Source organism: Oryzias melastigma, linkage group LG17 (genome assembly GCF_002922805.2).
Source record: "Oryzias melastigma strain HK-1 linkage group LG17, ASM292280v2, whole genome shotgun sequence".
Classification (NCBI taxonomy): Eukaryota; Metazoa; Chordata; class Actinopteri; order Beloniformes; family Adrianichthyidae; genus Oryzias; species Oryzias melastigma.
In genome coordinates, this window is record NC_050528.1 from 29005552 (window position 1) to 29012133 (window position 6582).

General features: G+C 39.0%; 1 protein-coding gene across 2 annotated transcripts in view; it reads right to left on the bottom strand.

The window, feature by feature from the left end:
* Positions 1-5151, bottom strand: part of zfyve9a (zinc finger, FYVE domain containing 9a) — a 30723-nt gene extending 25572 nt beyond the window's left edge. Inside the window, exon 1 of one of the 2 annotated variants that reach the window (XM_024281209.2) lies at positions 4924-5151. The gene's annotated coding sequence lies outside the window, so the exon portion shown is untranslated. The remainder of the gene's footprint in view (positions 1-4923) is intronic. The other variant, XM_024281218.2, reaches the window with a different exon arrangement.
* Positions 5152-6582: the final 1431 nt, after the last annotated feature.

A 6582-nucleotide genomic window follows, 5' to 3' on the forward strand; every position in this document is an offset into this window, starting at 1 on the left:
TTAGCAAAATTGTCATGTATTAGGGATTTTTAAGCAATTTTACTACTCAATTTAAATAAATTTAGGTCAACTTCAGCATTCTTTTATAGTTATTTAATGAAATTTCCAGTCTTTTAGCAAATGTAACATTTTGCAAATAGCTTTTGTATTTTCAGTAAATCCCTGAACCAATTAAAGTTAATTGGTTCACCATTTCCAGCAAAAAGTTTCAGCATCTTCAGCGACTACTTCAGTCACACAAGTATTATCACAAGTAATGCAACTTTTCAGGTTTAATCTTGTTTTAAAACCAAAAACTAATGAAGAACAGAGGCTGCACGATTCATGAAAGGTTTAATAAACTATCATCTTCATTGACTTTATTTTTAGTTAGTTTAAAGATAATGATGGTTAAGATGTATTCTTTACATCCATTACGATAGATTTGTTCTGGTTTAGTTTTTCTGAAGACTTCCTGTCCTCTGATTTCCAGATGTTCTAGATCAAGGGTCTCAAACTGGCGGCCCACGGGCCATTTTGTGGCCCCCAAGTTAATACTTTGCGGCCCCTGCCTTAATATAAAAGTTCAATGTGTTCTAAGCAATATCTCCTGCTATCCACGCTTCTTTGATGATTGCTTTACATTTGCTTTATGACGTTTTCGCTTTATGCTTGAACCTTTGCATTTGCTATTGTCGTTGGATCTGGTCATCAGAAAAGTCCTTAGCAACAGTTGCTCGCGTCGTTAGCTTCTGTCGTTTCACAGAAACACGCAGAAGATATTGCTTAGTAGAATATAGACATGAACAAATGTTCAATAAACTTGTTCAGTAGACATAGACAATAGACCAAAGAGATAGACGGTGGATGCAAAAACATATTTTTGGCACAAATTGAACCCCATACAGCCCAGCCACAGCCAGGCTCTGTCTTCAGTGACCCCAAGGTAAACCGAGTTTGAGAACCCTGTTCCAGATTATTCTGGACTGAAGCAGAGGGTCTTTGCTCATGCTGAGCTGTCAGTGCCTAAACTTTATCCAAAGTCAATATTATTAACAGTCATTACGCAACATTACACTGAGTTTTGTGGTTGATTTGTCAGGAATGATTAAGTAAAACAGGACTCATGCATGACATTTTTTAAAGCGTCACAGTGCAACATTATTATCAGCTCAATGCGGGATATCACTATTAGGAAGTAACTCTCATGTCTCTGACTGGAAGAGATGCAGGAGTGACTCTTTCCATCAGTTTGCTTCAATGATTCTGAGGAAGGAACATTTCCACCTGTTGACATTCATCTTTAATTTGAAGAATTAATTTGTTGCAAAATGTTTGAGTTATTTGAGAAGAAATCCCTCAAAGATGGAAAAATTTCCCTTTTTTTTAATGAATGTTTTTTAGCGCTTTGTTTCAATTTCAAATTGTGTTAAAGTGCCTTATAAATAAAGCTGATGATGATCACCTGAGCATCAACACATTCATGGCTTCAGTTCTGGAGGTAAATTAAAACAGAAAATATCTTCTAATCTAATGCAGCAAAAAGTAGACTGGAGGTGCTAGGATTTGGTCTTATTAACACTACACTATTTCTGTTATTGTAAAGTAACAAATAAATCTGAACTCTGGGTATTAGAAGATAGAACTGAAATCTTCTGTTTACATGTCTCTGAGATGAGGTTAGAAGAGATGAGATGAGAAAAGATGAAAAGAGATGAGAAGTATGAGAAGATATGAGAAGAAAAGAGATGAGATCAGAAGATATGAGATGAGATTAGAAAATATGAGAATACATGAGAAGAGAACAGACGAGATTAGAAGAGATGAAAAGAGATGAGATGAGAAAATATGAGGAAAAAAAGAGATAAGATGAGTAGATATGAGAAGAGATGAAAAGACATGAGAAGAGATGATATAAGATTAGATTAGAAGAGATTAGATAAAAGGAAATGAGAAGAATTAAGAACATATGAGATTAGAAGAGATGAGAAAATATGAGAAGAGATGAGAAAATATATGAAGACACGAGAAGAGAAGAGACTAGAATAAAAAAAAGATGAGATTGGAAGAGATGAAAAGAAATTAGATGAGAAAATATGAGAGAAAAATAGGGACGTGAGATGAGAAGATAAGAGAAGTAAAGAGATGAGATGAGAAGAGTAGATATGAAAAGAGATGAAAAGACATGAGAAAAGAAGAGATGATATGAGATTAGATTAGAAGAGATAAGATGAAAGGAAATTAGAAGAAATGAGAAAATATGAGAAGACATGAAAAGAGATGAGAAGAAAAAAGATGAGATGAGAAGATATGAGAAGAAAAGAGAAAGAGAGTGACTGACTGACTGACTGACTGACTGACTGACTGACTGACTGAATGAATAGACTTGTGGACATTCTGACATGGTAACATATAACAACAAGCACAAGAAAAAACCTGGTTTCCAGACCGGACCACCTGCCATGGCAACAACATGAAAAGAGCTGCATGCAGCAGAAGAACTGTTCTGACCAACAGCACTTCCTGCTGCGGCTCAGTCTTCTCAGGGAATCCTAGATGTCATGAAAACTCACCTAACTGCTGCATCTGTTTACTTCCACATTAAGCCAAAGCTAAACCTCTGTATTTTGAGAGGGAAGCAACACAAACTCCTGATCTGGTCTCTATGAGATCCACTAAAAACCTCGACTACTCTTGTTACTCATCCATTCATGGCAAAAACTATTCAGTAAATTGAGGCATTGATCTTAAACTTCATGCCTCCTCTAAGCTTTTAATTACTATGAGGTGGAAAATATTGTAGACATTAATTTAGTAATAATATGGAGTACTTTCAGCGTCTAAATTGAAACCATTTTTGTTTTGTATTTAAAGAACATTTAAATCCTGAAGAGATTTTTTTCAAGACAAAATTTGTCCAATAACTTAACTTTAGACAAACAATGATGGGATTTTGGGGGATTTTCATACTTAAAATCCAACAACTCTGGCATGTTTAGGCTATAACAGACCAATAATAAAACACCTTATCCATCTGTTTACACTTTCTCCCACTAGCTCACCGAAATCTAGCAAACGCAACAAAAATGGGAAGCAATATTAAAGCTATCCAGCTGTACAGTTTGATCCAGATTCCAGCTCAGACGAGGAAAACAAAGACGTTCATGGATCTGTTTGTCTGCAGGTGGATGCATCAGAATGGAGCTTTTTCAAACCTTTTTTTCGTCTGCCCTTCCTCACGATTTGAACATAGAAATACTCAGAAACGCAATTTTAATTTTCTTTTATATGTCCTCCATTGTCATAAAACATGCAACAAAATCATGCTAAAAAGATGATTTTCATTGGAGTGGGTCTTTAAAAAGTGTCCAGCCTTTTTTTCTGTCATGCCTGAAACGTTCCAGAGCTGTAAGCACACTTCCTGCCCTAATGCTGCTTTTAGATCCACAGCCGGCGTGATACTGAGAGGGAACGCAGGAAACCTCAAATGATCATTTCCTCTCTTTAAGAATGGACTGACATCACTTTCTAACAACAGGATCGCATGACTGAGCGACACATTATTATGTAAGGCTGGACTGGGAATGCTGGGAGTTGTTTTCCTTCTTATCTGAACATTCTTTGAGAATTACAAGTGATTGAAGTATGAAAGAGTCCACACCTCCACATCCACAGGAGGTCAACTCTCCTGGATTATGAGGCCGCTGTTGAAAAAGTGAATCCACTGAGACGCCTGAGTGAAGGTAAAGCAGGAGGAGTCGCTCTGCTTCACACCTCGTGTCAGAAACTATTAGCAGCTCCTGTTCTCTCCTTGGGTTTTCTCCAGTTAACCAGTAAAAACATCAGAGGAGGAAAAGGTACGGTGGCCTAGAAGTACAAATCACACCAAAAAATGAATAATTCAACGCTAAAAAACAACATTACATTTTGGAAACAGAAAATAAATTCCAGAAACCAAAACACAAAAGAATAAATAAGAAACTGGAAGAGGTAGGAACTATGGAACATCACTGATTAGATGATGATTGATTTGGATGTTTGAGTTTTTTCAGAGGCGTCCACATACTTTATGATTTATTTATTTTTTTCGTTCATTTTTGTTTAGTTGCACTTGCGTTTCAATTCCTGGATGCACCAGAATGGAGTAGATACTGAGGCTTGCTTTTATCTACATGAATCCACCTTAAAGAATGAGGGAAACCTGCACACCAGACAGGCATCTAATGGATAAAGTCTACTCCTTTGGCTCCAAAAAACACATGAAGACGGAGAAGAATGTCTTTTCACGAGTCTGGAAGTTCCAGATTGAACAGAGGAGCTCCACCGACTGACTGACTGGGGAGTGAAGGCTGAGGACTTCTGCAGGACAAACCCAGAGCTGATGCCTGGCAACCAGATGATGGAGCAATGAAACATGGCAACAGCAACCCAACCTGAAGGAGCAGATGGGTGACCATTATGCAACCTGAGGAGGCTCCAGCCTGCAGGCCGAGGAGGAGCACGAGCCTCAACAGCTGGCTGTGTTTGCTCCTCAACTTAGCGGGACTGTTGGCTGCATTTACTGGGAGGCTCAAACGGCGGTGCCTCCGCTCCGCGCTGGTGTTACGTAAGCCCGGGGGTGGGGGGCTCCAGCCCCGGGGGTCCAGCGGGCGCTCGTGCGCAGAGTGACGGCGGCGGCGTGCAGCTCCCTCACCGACTCGCTTCACCAAGTTCGGCCGGTAACGGGCGGGTTACCCGCTCAAAGTCCGCGCCGCTGGAGTTAGCGACAGCTGGAATCCACGGAGCGGGTTGTGTAATTCACGCAAAAATCCAGCGTTCCCGCTATGAAACCTCGCGCACATTTGGCGGCCAAACACTGCGGCAGACCGGTGGAGTGCCGCTGCAATGGCGGTGTGGAGCAACAGAGCTGCTAAATGTCACAGAAAAACAAATGCAGCAACTCACCGGAGGAATCCTCATCTTCACGGCCGTCCCCGGGGAGCCTCCCCGTTAGCAGCAGCCATAAATCCCAGCTTTTCCGGGGGGTTCCCGGTCGGAGGCTTCGCCACCCGCCGGACTCTGCCGCTTAGAGCCGAAAAGTAGAGCCTGTAGTCCGCCGTAGTTGTGAGCCAGCACTCCAGACTCCCTCCCCCATGGTTTAACGCTGGAAAATACGAAGGAAGGAAAGCCAAGTTCCATGGAAGCACCGGACTTCCGATTCATCTTTCAAAATAAAACCCCGCACAAAATCTGGGAAGAAATTCACATTAAAACAGCAAAACCTGTTTTATGATTAAAAAATAAATAATAAAATCACATTATTACTTTGCAGTTTTTTGTTGCCCTCACCTTTAACTTATACCAAAAACGAAAAGCCTGCTAAAAACAAATATTTATTTAACCTTTTCAAATATTTAAGTCCAATGAAATTGTATTTTGCTGTTGAAGCATTTTTATAATAATGAGAACAAATATAAAATAATTTAACGCTAAAAAAGGCGTTTCTGAGTTTTATTTAAAAAAAAACAAAACCTGTAAAATTAAGTAACTAAGTGGGGGTGGGAATATATACATTTGCTTCTTCCCACTCCTTTTCAAGCAATCAATCAAACTCTACTAGATTTTAGATCATAATTACTTTAGTTAATAATTACTATAGTTAATGAACCAAATGTGACATAAGTGTGTCTGGTTTTTATTTGATTTTTTTTTTCTCTATTCAATGCGTTTCATTATTTCTGTAATGAGATTAAAAATTATGTGTTTTTTGTCCACGATCCATGCTTGAAATAAATAAGATCAATCAATCAAACAATGATGGATCAGAACTAGAATGAAAACCGACTGTTTGAAAAAAACTCATATTTGAGAGCAGCAGCTGCAGGGCCACAAGCTCCCTTATAGGCAAACAGATCCGTGTGCGTCTTTGTTTTTCTCGTCTGAGCAGGAATCTGGATCAAAATTGCTCGCCACTTTTGTTGCACCACTGATGTTAGCTTGCGGATGTGAGGGCTGTAAGCTAGGAGGATATTGTACAAACAGAGGGATGATGGGATATTAGCAAAAGGTCACTTCTACACCAACAGGCCTGATAACTCTGAGGCAAATGTTAAATGAACTCCACTCCATAGTGGATCTTTAAGACTTAGCAGATGTTGGAGCTGTCTCTTTTTTTAACTGAAAACTTTCAAACAAAGCATGTGATATACGCTGATGATTTAGTTTTCTTTAGCCTCCGCAGTTCCAGTTTACAACAACGTTTAAATGTCTGTTTCTTGTGATTTTAAAAGTGATATTTTATAAAACACAAATAAAAGAGGTCTACTGATCTGGATGTCTGTCACACAGTAAAATATATTGTTCATGTCATGAACACCAAAATGACAGATGATGATGATAACATTCACAGACAACACTGTGTCTTATATGCTCAGGCTAACACTACACAGATGTTTAATTAATGTTCTAATACAATCAAGTTTATTTTATTTAAATCTTAGCGCTGTATACTGCACACCTATGGACTAACTACATGTATCATGCAAAAGCTGTAGGATTTTATGAAAAAAAAAACACAGTGATGCAGCACCACTGAGATGATCGTTGGTGTAGGACTTAACAGTC